The sequence below is a fragment of the Lemur catta genome, unplaced genomic scaffold, assembly GCF_020740605.2.
Source record: "Lemur catta isolate mLemCat1 unplaced genomic scaffold, mLemCat1.pri scaffold_53_ctg1, whole genome shotgun sequence".
In the NCBI taxonomy this organism is placed as follows: Eukaryota; Metazoa; Chordata; class Mammalia; order Primates; family Lemuridae; genus Lemur; species Lemur catta.
Window position 1 is genome coordinate 1,224,676 of NW_025423858.1, and position 12,064 is coordinate 1,236,739.

A 12,064-nucleotide genomic window follows, 5' to 3' on the forward strand; every position below is an offset into this window, starting at 1 on the left:
CAGCATGGCACGTGCTGGCCCGGGGGCTCTGGCTCGTGGGACGTGTTTGCCGCAGTGAGGAGGGAAAACGGATTGTGGCGACTCCCTTTCAGCCGGGTAGCCGGCATCTCCTTTTCCAATCACACCCTGACCGGGAATCTTTGTAATTAATTGTTTCCCTGTGCAGTTGGGACCGTTTTCTAGTTAGAATAATTTTCTCTTAAATTAGAAAATGATTGGTTCATTTTCTAAGTCTAGAGGCCATGCTGTTTAACTAAAAGCAAATAAAAAATGTTTGCATTTTTAATGACAATGAATTACCTAAAGTGGATTTTTAAAATTTAATAGTTGCGTTGGGAAAGATCAATTACTAAAATAACGTACTTTAACACATGTATTAGCTATTTTCTTATCTCGAGTTGCCTAAATTCTGCAATATTTATTTTACCTGGTTAAAATCTCAATCTCCTTAAGAATCCAATTTGCTTGACAAAACATTTGCTATCTGGCATCTAAAATTAAGAGATAGGGGACATTGTCTGAATCCAGAGCCTGTTAGTGTCTAAGCAGCTAACCTTCAGTCATTTAGTACACTAGACTTCTTGATAAAGATCTAAAAAATGGAACAGTGGTGGCAATTGAACTAGTTGATTTCTACCTTTTAAAAATAATAATCACAACAATGCAGTGCTCTGAATAATTACCTATAGTGAAGGGTCTTGTTTGCCCAAAAATTGTCTTCTCCCACTCTCTAGTACAGAGTGTTGCAGGATTGAGCTTTCAGATAGAGTATTATTTTGTTGCAATGACAGTTTTTTTCTTTTTAGGAGTTTCAGCTACTTTTCTGAATCACTTATCCATCACTTAGTATATGGGAACTTGTTTATTCTGCAGACCCATTTATTTGACTATTGAAAGTAAGACTTGGGGATCTTGATTTTTTTCCTAGGGTCACAAAACTTCTAAGCTACTCCACTAACTCTTGATAAAAGAAAGATTTCTTCAATCCTAACCTTGTCTTTCACCCAAAGGATATTGGTCAAATGGAATGTTCAGTGAAAATCTTGCAGGTTATGTTATTATTATATCTCAGAAGGGTGACCCTCTCAATCTACCATAGCAGCTGATATATCACTTTTTCTACAATATCGCATTTGACATTTACTGAGTTTGATTTTATTTTCTTGCTCTTTACCTCAGAAGGAAAAGGAAAGCCTAAATGAAGAATTGCATGAATTGAAGAAAGAAAATAAGCTTTTGAAGGAAAAAAATGCTCTTGCAAACAAGAAGAAGGAACATTTAGAATGTGAAATAAGACGCCTCAATAAGGTATCAGGCCAGCCCAAGCATGGGAAATCAGAATGAGAGGTCCCTGTGTAAGGACACTTTCCTACTGAGAGTCACAACAAAATCTAGCCTGCAACATGGGTCCCAGCCTTGGGGGCTTGCACAAGACATTATCTGTAATTTTAGAAATAACTCATGTCTACAGCTTTCAGCCATACATGGATAAGGAGGCTTTAGGGAATTTATGTCCCTGCAAAGAATCATCATGAAAAAGAGAAGTGAAGAGAAATTATAGACTATAAGAACTGTTTTTTTTTTAGTTTGAAGAAGCACACAAAGCAAGTGGGTGTTTGCGAACAGTAACGTATCTCTTGGTCAACCACAAAAGCTTCCTGAGGAAACAAGCTGCTCTTTAAAATGATCACTAGAGCTGGGTGTGATGCCCACTATATGGAAGCATGCTAAATGCCAGACCCAAGGCTGAGATGGTGGCCCTCCCAAGTGCAAGCCTAAAACCCACTTTTATTGGGGGCAGGATGTAGGGGGGGGGTCAGGAATAGTCAAGGCTTTTAGGAAAATGCAAGTGTTATAATAACTCCAACGTAATTCTTCAGAGGGGCAGCCTATGAATTGCTGCAAAAGGATAATGCGTGTGTGTGTGTGTGTGTGTGTGTGTGTGTGGTTTTATGGACTAATTACTTATCAGGGGGAAGGGGTCGATGACTAGTTCAGGGGAAAAATAAAAATTCGTTTGCTCTTGACTTCCAAGCGCCAAGCCATGTGTGGAACATGGGAATGCTGTAGCACGTGGTTGAGTTGAGATACGCATCTCTCAACTAGCTATCTCATGACCAAAGCCATAGAAATTGTCTTTCTTCTGAAAGGAGAGTAGGTGTTTGGCCTTGAAAATGTGCTCAGACCCTGTGTTTTGGACTGAATGCCCATGGCTGTAGTTAACCAGAGTTCCCAGGTGTCATTTAAAGATCCTCAATGCTAAGCATGTGCCTGCATAGTTGATAGGATGCTTTGCAGATGTGACCCTGTATTAGATCTGTTTGTGGAACAAGTTATTCATCAGGAGAAAATGGCAAGGTGGAGATTGACTTCACAGGCAATGTACTTTATCCTCTAAAAAAGAAAAACAATGTTTAGACAGACAAATTTAGGGCAAATATGTATCTTTTTCCTCCTATTCTCTGCTGGAAAATCTTCTGCAAATGAATTAGAGGAACTAATTAAGATTATATTAAAAATCCCTCGCATTTTTGACACCGTATTACAAGTTTTCTTATATTCTGTAGTTCATGTCCCTAAATGTGGGCACAAAGATATAAATCTCATAGATATCAGAACAGCCAAGAATGCTGTTTTTTTGCTTATGTCCATGTGCACACTTCATCTTTATTTATCTGTATTTATAGTTCATAATTTTTTGAAGTTAGAAAAATAATAATTTTATAATTCTGGTGATTATAATCATAAAATATCAATGAGAAAAATTGATTTATGTAAACGCAGATATTTATACAAATGTCACCTCCCAAAGATAACTTTTCTGGCTATCCTAATTAAAATTACATACTCCTCATACTTCCTGCTTTAATTTTTCCTTGGAATTTGTTACTACCTAATATATGTTTAATGTCTTATATTTATTATCTTATTTGTTTTCTGTCTCTCAATCTTGATTACAAGCTACATAAGGCTAGGATTTTTGTACAGCTGTCTTCATTAAGCACTGTAGACACAGTGTCTAGGGACCACAATACGTTTAGGGGCCCATAAATGTTTACTGTCATTTAAAATCAAAAGAAAAAATAAACTTTTGTTGAATATATGTTTTCATATATATTTGCCTTTATAGCAAGGCAGTTGTAAAATATAATTTTAATACGTATTTTTATGGAGAAAGGGACTCACAAAGGCAACAGCACAATGTGGTCCTGACTTTTTTTCTGTTTTGTGTACTGCCATATCTTGAGTGCCTAAACAGGGCCTTGCTTACAATAAGTTCTTAAATATTTGTTGAATGGGTAGATGAATGAATAGATGAATAAACAAATTTAATTAGCTAGTATGTAATATGTTCAATAGCCAATTCTAGACCCAAGATTTATGCTTTAATGAGCATAATACATTACTTATGGGCAGTGAGAAAAATAAAAGGACACTTAAAGCCAGAAGAGATTTTGTCCCACATGTCTGTTTACACCTTGAACTGTCACTTGAAAACATACATATTAAGTGATAGTTACGAAAAGAGATTTTTTTTCTCATTTAGCACATGTGTTAGAAGATCATGACGTGTAAGATGTTATTGTTCTTCTATGTTACAATGAATATTTTTCTTTTCTTTTTTACCATTTTGATGTTACTCAAAATGTTGATTTCAGCAGCGGACTGTGCACACCGTGCACCACAGCACGGAATTGGGGCCTGCCCTCCTTGTACAAGCTGACTGCCTGCTGACCCATTCACTCAGCAGAAATCTGTAATACGTCAGCCTAGTAATGAACTTGTGATTGTCAGAAGTTCACACAACTGTGTACTCAATCCAGTTTATTTGCTTTGAAGAAAATACCCAAGGGTTTTATTTTCATCCCTCTCTCCTGTTGGGGGTATGGCATGGTTGTATAGCAGAATATTACTCAAAACATCATTTGGGACATTTCTCAGCTTTTGAGAAACTCAGATTCTCAGACTCTACCCCCAGATCTGCTGATGCAGAATCTCAGACTGGCAGTGCCCAGGGATGGGCATGTTTGCTACCTCTCATGCTCCCTGAGGTCTGAGCATCATCTACAGAGTTAAATGTAATTAAACCAGAGAATCTAGAAAAAGGCGATAGATATGGTTTCCTTTCCTATTTGGCTAGGTAGAGGAGGGTCCAACATCAAAGCCCCCCTAGGTAATAATGGGGATTGAATAGCATAAGCATTATCATGGAGAAAAGACAGAGATTCTGGGGAAAAAAATACATAATGCAAAAAATCAAAAAGAAGAAAGTTATTCAGTCCTGTAAGCAACATTAAAGATGAAATTCTACCTTGTGGGTGCATTTGAAATGATTGTAACTGTTATAAATGGATTCATGTGATGTGGTAAATCTTAGATCACCCGTGTGCTTATCTGCTACCACAGGCTCTTCAGGATGCCCTGAGCATCGAGTGTTCTTCATCTTCCGGGGGTTGTTTGTGGAAGTCTGGAGAGCGCCGCCTTCAAGAGCTGAGGACAGAAATGGAAGTTCTCAAGCAGCAGGTGAGAAGCTGGAAGTGGCATGAACACAAGAAGACAGGGGTTTGTCACACTCCTTTGGACACTTGTTTTGCTGCTCAGAATATGTCAAAAGTTTTTTGCATTTATTTTAATTAGAATTATCTAATTTTACAGCTTGATAGGAAGACTATAGATCAGTTAGTTCGTTCCCACACTGTATAAAAGAGGGAATTGAGTGTCTGCTGGATTAAATGGCACGGCCAAGCTCACACAGTCAAAAGAGGGGTATGCTAATTAACCCTTGGGTGAGATTCTGTTAGCACTGGGTCTAGAGAGTTTCATGTAGAGATTATTTTTAAAATGCTGTTTTCTGTTTTTTTTTTTTTTTGAAACAGAGTCTCGCTCTGTTGCCCGAGCTAGAGTGAGTGCTGTGGCGTCAGCCTAGCTCACAGCAACCTCAAATTCCTAGGCTCAAGCGATCCTCCTGCCTCAGCCTCCCAAGTAGCTGAGACTGCAGGCCTGCGCCACCATGCCCGGCTAATTTTATCTATATATATTTTTTAGTTGGCTAGATAATTTTCTTTCTATTTTTAGTAGAGATGGGGTCTTGCTCTTGCTCAGGCCGGTCTTGAACTCCTGACCTTGAGCGATCCACCTGCCTCAGCCTAGACAGAGTGTTAGGATTACAGGTGTGAGCCACCACGCCCGGCCTAAAAATGCTATTAATCCAAATTCTGGGCCTTTTCAGAAAATGGTGGCAGCCAGATTGTGATTTCGTAGCTGCTGGCCTCCAGACTTTTGAACAGGAAGGGCAATTTTAAAGGGCATCCTTTGCACTGGGCATAATCACTGAAGAGCCAGGTCTGCTCAGCTGTTCCCATGTGTGGGTAGCACCACCTGGCAACTTACTGATGCCCATCAGCTCCCTCCTCCCCACTCACCCAGCTTCCCTCACTGTTGCCAGGTGGGCAGCAAGAGTAAGGATGCGCTTGCTACAACAGTTCATGCACGTATCTGCCAGCAGCTTAGGGCTGTAGGGATGTAGCAGCCTACACTGTTTGTGTCTAACTGTAGTTCATTCAGCTGGTGTGCGCTTGGCTGAGGGCCCAACCATGCATAGCACATCTCTTTTGCTGTGAAAGGTTAAATAAACTAATGTAGGTAAAAGGCTGGAACAGTTCATGGCAGTGTCGATAAATACAGGACACATACAGGAATCCCAATGCCTGAAGCCCATGTTGCTGGTAATGTATTAGCAGTGGGGAAGAGGGCGTCATAGAAGAAAGGGATGGAAAGTGTCTTTTTCTGATGTCCCTGGGTTTGATTTGTTGACTGTTTTGCTCTGAGCAAGTGCCAATGACAACGATTTTTGATGCAGTACATGAAAAGATTGAGCACTTGTGTTATTGTTGTTATTTATTGTTATTATTTCATAGGAAGTAGCCTATCTGTAAGTAGATCTAAAAATGTCATAACACTTGATGGTGAAGTTGGGTTTTCTCTTCTACCAAGTTCATTTGAATAATCGTGGTCATATGCATGGCTTAAAAGTAAACCCATGAAGAGAATAGGGTAATATGCAGAGTGTCAAAGCTCTGTCAAATTCTCAATCCCTAAAACACTGTTGGTACTAGCTAGGATTCCTTTGAAAAATAAAAAGAACGCATTGCTTATGTTCAAAGACTTGAATCCTCTTTGGTGTTGATGTATAATGTACATAATGTGTCACTCTTACACATGGAGTTTACAGTAATGGATTAGCTCATATTTGACAAAGACAGTGACAGGTATGATTTTTTTCATAATCCCCAGTGGGAGATCCATCTTCTTAGTTTTGGGGTGGCTCTGTTGGTAACTTTCTTCATAAGCATTTTAACTGCACATTTCTAACTGGGCACCCACAATCACCACATCACCAAGTGCCACGTGAAACACTAAAGGGCTTAAATACACAAAGAAATTGAATTAGAGTCTTTGCCTCTACCTGGCTGAACTGATGACATTGCCAGGGTGTTCCACTCTAATCAGATGGCCTGGTCCCATGTAAAAGGCTTCTGGTAATTGTTTACAGAGCGTTAAACTGTCTCTGGAATTGCACCTCAGTTCTCAACCAAGAAAATAAAAATAAAAATAAAAATGCCAGCTTGGCTGTATATAGCTTCTTTGCAATGCTTCTGGTAAATAAAGCCTTAAAAATGGAATATGTACATCTGCATCTAGAGCTATCGAAAGTGTTTAATTTTTTGTCTTGCCTATTTTGTTCTATTATTGTTGACTTAAAATTGAAAAACCCTTAGTTAAAATTTATTGCACTGTTGGTGATGAAGGTACAACGTGCATTAGTGTTTATAGACAAAAATCTAGCTACTGTGTTCCAATGTAAGTAATTTAAGTCATGGTCTAAGAGGAATTTTTTTGCCTCATTAGCTGAGTTTCCTTTGTTTTCATAACTTCACATGCTAGTCTACAAGCCACCAGTCAACACTATGCCCATTAAAAGCAACAACAATAATTAAATCTATTTTTCTTTTTAGATTGATCACCTTCTGGAATATTTGAAGTACCTCTCAAGAGGTGTTCCACTAAAATATTACTTATAAAGGGCAAAATTTGTGAACGCCTTACTTTTCCACACACATCAGGCTTTCATTTCTATTTTGCACTCAACCTATACTTTATACTTGGGCGCTTTAGCATGTCAGTATTCTGTGGCTTCCCTTCACAGCTCTTGTCAGTAAACTGTCGTTTAGAACTTCAAGCAGTGTCATGCATCGGAGCCCTTGTGTTGGTGCCAGATGACTGGTCCAGAGGGTTCATCACCACGGTGGAGAGTGTGCAGCAGAGAGGAATTGTTTCAAAACATACATATTGTTACTTTCCTTCTGAATTCCTGATGCAGGAATTGTTGAGAGTTGCCACTGTAAACAAAGTGAAAGATAAAATTAAATAGTCCTGTGTATTTCTCCATCATACCATGAAGAAATATTCATGAAGAGAGCATAGGAACATCTCAGATTGCAAAGGCCCAGAAAACACCTTTTCTGAAATCTTTTAAATGGCTTAAGAGTAAAGGAAGCTTTTATAACCGCAAGTTAATGTTTCTTAGGTGCAAATATATGAAGAAGACTTCAAAAAAGAATGATCGGATCGAGAAAGACTTAATCAAGAGAAAGAGGAGCTACAGCAGATTAATCAGACTTCCCAGTCCCAGCTGAACAGGCTCAATTCTCAGGTACAAATCAAAACAAAATACTCTTTGCCAGAATATGTGTATTTTATTTTATTTTTTTTCTTTAAAAAAAAAAAAGAAGACTTTTTGACTTCTGTTAGTTGACACTGGATTTTCTGGAGAGATTAGCACCTGCAATGAAATCATTCTTAAACAATCTTGTGAGGAGATGAAAATGACTGGAAATTTTTTTTAACTAAAGTATAGTAAAGTATTACCCAAGAAATTGGATTCCAAATCTTTTATAAAATACAGTTCTTTTGATCTTTTTCTCATAATATTTATCTTGGTGGAATGGGAGTTGAACGACCTAGTACTCAAATAGAGTGAAGTGGTTTCTAAATTCTTGTCATTTTCTTTGAAGAGCTATGTGAGAGTGCTCCTGTCTGCCAAAAACATACATATTTCTAAAGGCCATTTACATGTGAAACTGAGGATTTTGTTCTGTGGGTTTCCAGATTTAATGTAACTGGAACACTTTCAAGGAAGCCAGATAATGGTTACCAGTTTATTAAAATAGAATATATTAAATGTAAGCACGCTAAAATTAAGTGTAATAGGATATATTAAAGTAGACTCAGGAAGTTGCCATGATGGGTAAATACTGATGTTAATGAAGAAAAATGTAGCTAACACAATTTGGCTTAAAAAAATAAAATGAAACGCAACTTTTTTTTTTTTTTTTTTTTTTGAGACTGAGTCTCACTTTGTTGCCCGGGCTAGAGTGAGTGCCGTGGCGTCAGCCTCACTCACAGCAACCTCAAACTCCTGGGCTTAAGCATCCTCCTGCCTCAGCCTCCCGAGTAGCTGGGACTACAGGCATGCACCACCATGCCTGGATAATTTTTTCTATATAGATTTTTAGTTGTCCAGATAATTTATTTCTATTTTTAGTAGAGACAGGGTCTCGCTCAGGCTGGTCTCAAACTCCTGACTTCGAGTGATCCACCCGCCTCGGCCTCCCAGAGTGCTAGGATTACAGGCGTGAGCCACTGTGCCCGGCCGAAACGCAACATTTTTGATTTGCAAAATCTTGCAATGCTTTTGAATAAATAAGAGATCGTTGTGGTACCTTCTGTGGCAGCTCTTAGCTTTAAGATTCTTAGTCTTACAAGACATTTTAAACTCTTAGTCATCCCCTTCCTCCTCCAAATACAAAGTAGATTGTGAATCAAACTTAATTTCTTTTCTGATTTTTATTGAAGGATTAATTTGAAATTTCTAATTCTACATGGAAAAAATTTTCAAGAGAACAATTTTCTCTCTAAGAAATTAGAGGAATAAAATAGTAAAATATAATAAAATAATTTTCTGAAAATAATTTATGCAACCTAATACATAATTTATAAACAGTGGGTAAGAAAATATTCTGGTTACTCTAGGTTAAGAAATCTCTCTTTTAGCTTTATTTCTTACATGCAGAGCTTCCTTAATTTCTTTTGTCACTGTATAAATAGTTTCACTTCCTACTATATTTGAGTTTTATCCATTCTTCTATAATAAGTTCAGATTGGTGATGAATTGATGTCTAAGACTGGCAATGTCCTTGCCATTACAGAACTTTTATCCAGCCCAGGAACATCTGTTCATCCATGCCATGTTATATGCTATAATCCACAAGTCATTTCCTGTGCCATCTGTAATTTTTGATAGTTATCAACAAAATAAATGTATTGTCTAGACACAGTATGGTATAATTGTGCTTATAAACTAAGGGACAATCTTAATGATATGTAAATGATATCTTAAAACTATTAAAATTTTCCTTTAAAATAATGATAGCCCAATCATTTATTTTTCAAAAGTGTCCTTCACTTTGGAAAAAGGATGTTAGAACTCACAAAGAAATATAGTAGATGGTTTGATGATCTTTGTTAAGTGTATTTACAGCAGGTTAAATGCTATGATATAATAAAAAGGACTGGGGTTACCTTACTTGAATAACATATTATTTATTGTCCTAGTGGACTTTTAAAGGAATGTTTAGGTCAAATCATTCTGGAACTAGTTGCTGACACACCAGAACCGATTCATTCTGTCACTGGGGATGTTTTTAAGGCAGCAACAATGGTAAGATAGCAACGTGGTGAAGTGAGACCTGCTTAAGTACTCAGGAGTCGGAGAAATTTGGGGGGAAAGACCTGGTGGTCCTGCCACTCTAGTGCTCAGTTGGTGTGACCTTGAGCAGGTTATTCAACCTGCAGTGACTCCCTTTCTTCATCTGTCGGATGACAGAGTTGGACTAGATGAGCTCTAAAATGTTTCTTATAACTCTAAAACCTCTCTCTTTAAAAAATAAGTTACCTAACCTCTCTGAGTATCCTCACCTGTAAAATAGGGATAACGATGCCTGCTTCATGACTTCACAGAGTTGTTCTCAGGGTTAAGTAGGGGAAAAAAGCCTTTATAAAAACACCGAGCTGAAGTCATGACTCAAAGGTATTTCATAAATTATTTTAGTCTGTTAGAAGGGTGCATGTTTAATAGTTTCATTTAGTTATATGAACATGCTACTTTCAGTTCCTTGTATTCTAATTCCTGTGCTTTTTTTCTGCAAGGCATTCTGCTTTGTACTGTAAAGGAATAAAATACCAGTTCTTGTTATTAAAGAACTCACGATATAATTAGAGAGACATACACAGTCTGTTCTGAGCATCGCAGATTCCGTATATGTGAATTTGCCTGTGCACTGACGTGTGTTCCCCCAGATCGGCCCCTGCAGTGCTCTCCTGGCACATTCGCACACCTGAGCAACCAGATTCCGTATATGTGAATTTGCCTGTGCACTGACGTGTGTGTGTTCCCCAGATCAGCCCCTGCAGTGCTCTCCTGGCGCATTCGCATGCCTGAGCAGGCAGTGGCAGAGTCACCTGACATGCACATTCCTGGCTGAGGTTGAACACGGCGCTGCTGCCTTGCTGTTTCAGTTCTCACACTGTAGAAAGTTTCTTTCTTGTGATCCATTTAGTGCCATGTGTTTCACAGCTTTGTGCTTTTTGTTGGTAATTTCATTGTTTACAATGGCCACGAAGCATAGTGCCGAAGTACTGTCAGTGTTCCTAAGCGCATGAAGGCTGTGACATGCCTTTACTGAGAACACGTGTGTTAGGTAAACTTCATGCAGGCGTAAGTTGTAGTGCAATTGACCATGAGTTCTGTGTTAATGAATCAGCAATATATAAAACATAAACACATAAAACAGCAACACATAAAACAAAGTTATGTATCAATTAGTTGACAAAAATACTGTGACCAGAGGCCTGCAGGAACTGAAGCCTGCATTTCTTCTAGGAACAATGGTTCAGAATTCACTAACCCGGTATTTGTTATGACTTTATGGAACATAACTACTGCCAGGAGCAAGAATTGACTATACATAGCACATATTGGACAAAGCCTCATAGTAAACACACGACTCCACGTGGGAAGACCAAGGGAGGAGGGAATAATTCTGAAGAGCGCAACTTGGAAAGATATCGCCCAGGAGGAGACATTTGGCCATGCCTTTTAGGGATGCGGAAAATGGGGTATAGGGATAAGGGTGGCATTAATAAACACTCAGAGAAAAAGGGGCTTCCTCTAGGTGTGTCAGATGTGGAGGGACCCCAGGGCAGGTGACTGTGCTAGATGTGGCTGGGAGAAGTCGGTGTGACTTTGAATAAGTTACTCAACATCTCATGTGTGGATGTCCTCATCTCCAAAATGGAGATAATAATATTAAGTATCACCTGGGGGCATTAAGAGGATTCAATAAGTTATTGTACGTGAAGGATTTAGATCAGTGTCTGGCCTGTGTTAAGTGCATGTACAGCATCTAACATTTATTGTGGGGGCTTTTGAATGTCAGAATGACCAATTCCAGCTTCATTCAGTCAGCAGTGGAAGCCGTTTCTGTATCTATATCTAAATAGATCAGCTTAAAACTCAGAATTACAATAGCCTCAAAAAGTTGGAATAGGATTTAAAGCTATCCAGCTTTCCACACTTCATTTGGGAATTTCAAGATAGGATCAGTGTGTGATTGGAAAAACCAGAATGTGACTGTTTTTGTTGGCGTTCCTGCTGCCAGCGCCTCAGCGCTCAGGTCTCTGAGTCTGTCGCTGACAGCTGGGTCAGGAGTGCGTTTGGAACCAATGACTTGAACTCTTCTTGATAAGCAAATGCTTTTGTTTTGTCCATAGACAAAAGCTTGTCAGGTGGAGAAAGAAAAACTGGAAAAGCAATTAAAACAGGTATGTTGGTCCTTACCTAAGCCCTCTTGTCACAGTTGAGGTGGCAACTGCAAGTCACTCACACGTTTATTCCCATGTACAGCGTTTCTCGTGGTCCCGGTTAAAGGCGTGCGCTGCTGCA

At 38.7% G+C, this 12,064-nt stretch overlaps 1 pseudogene; it reads left to right on the forward strand.

The window, feature by feature from the left end:
* The window catches only part of LOC123629830, a 33,606-nt pseudogene that overhangs the window by 6,419 nt on the left and 15,123 nt on the right, over positions 1-12,064 (forward strand).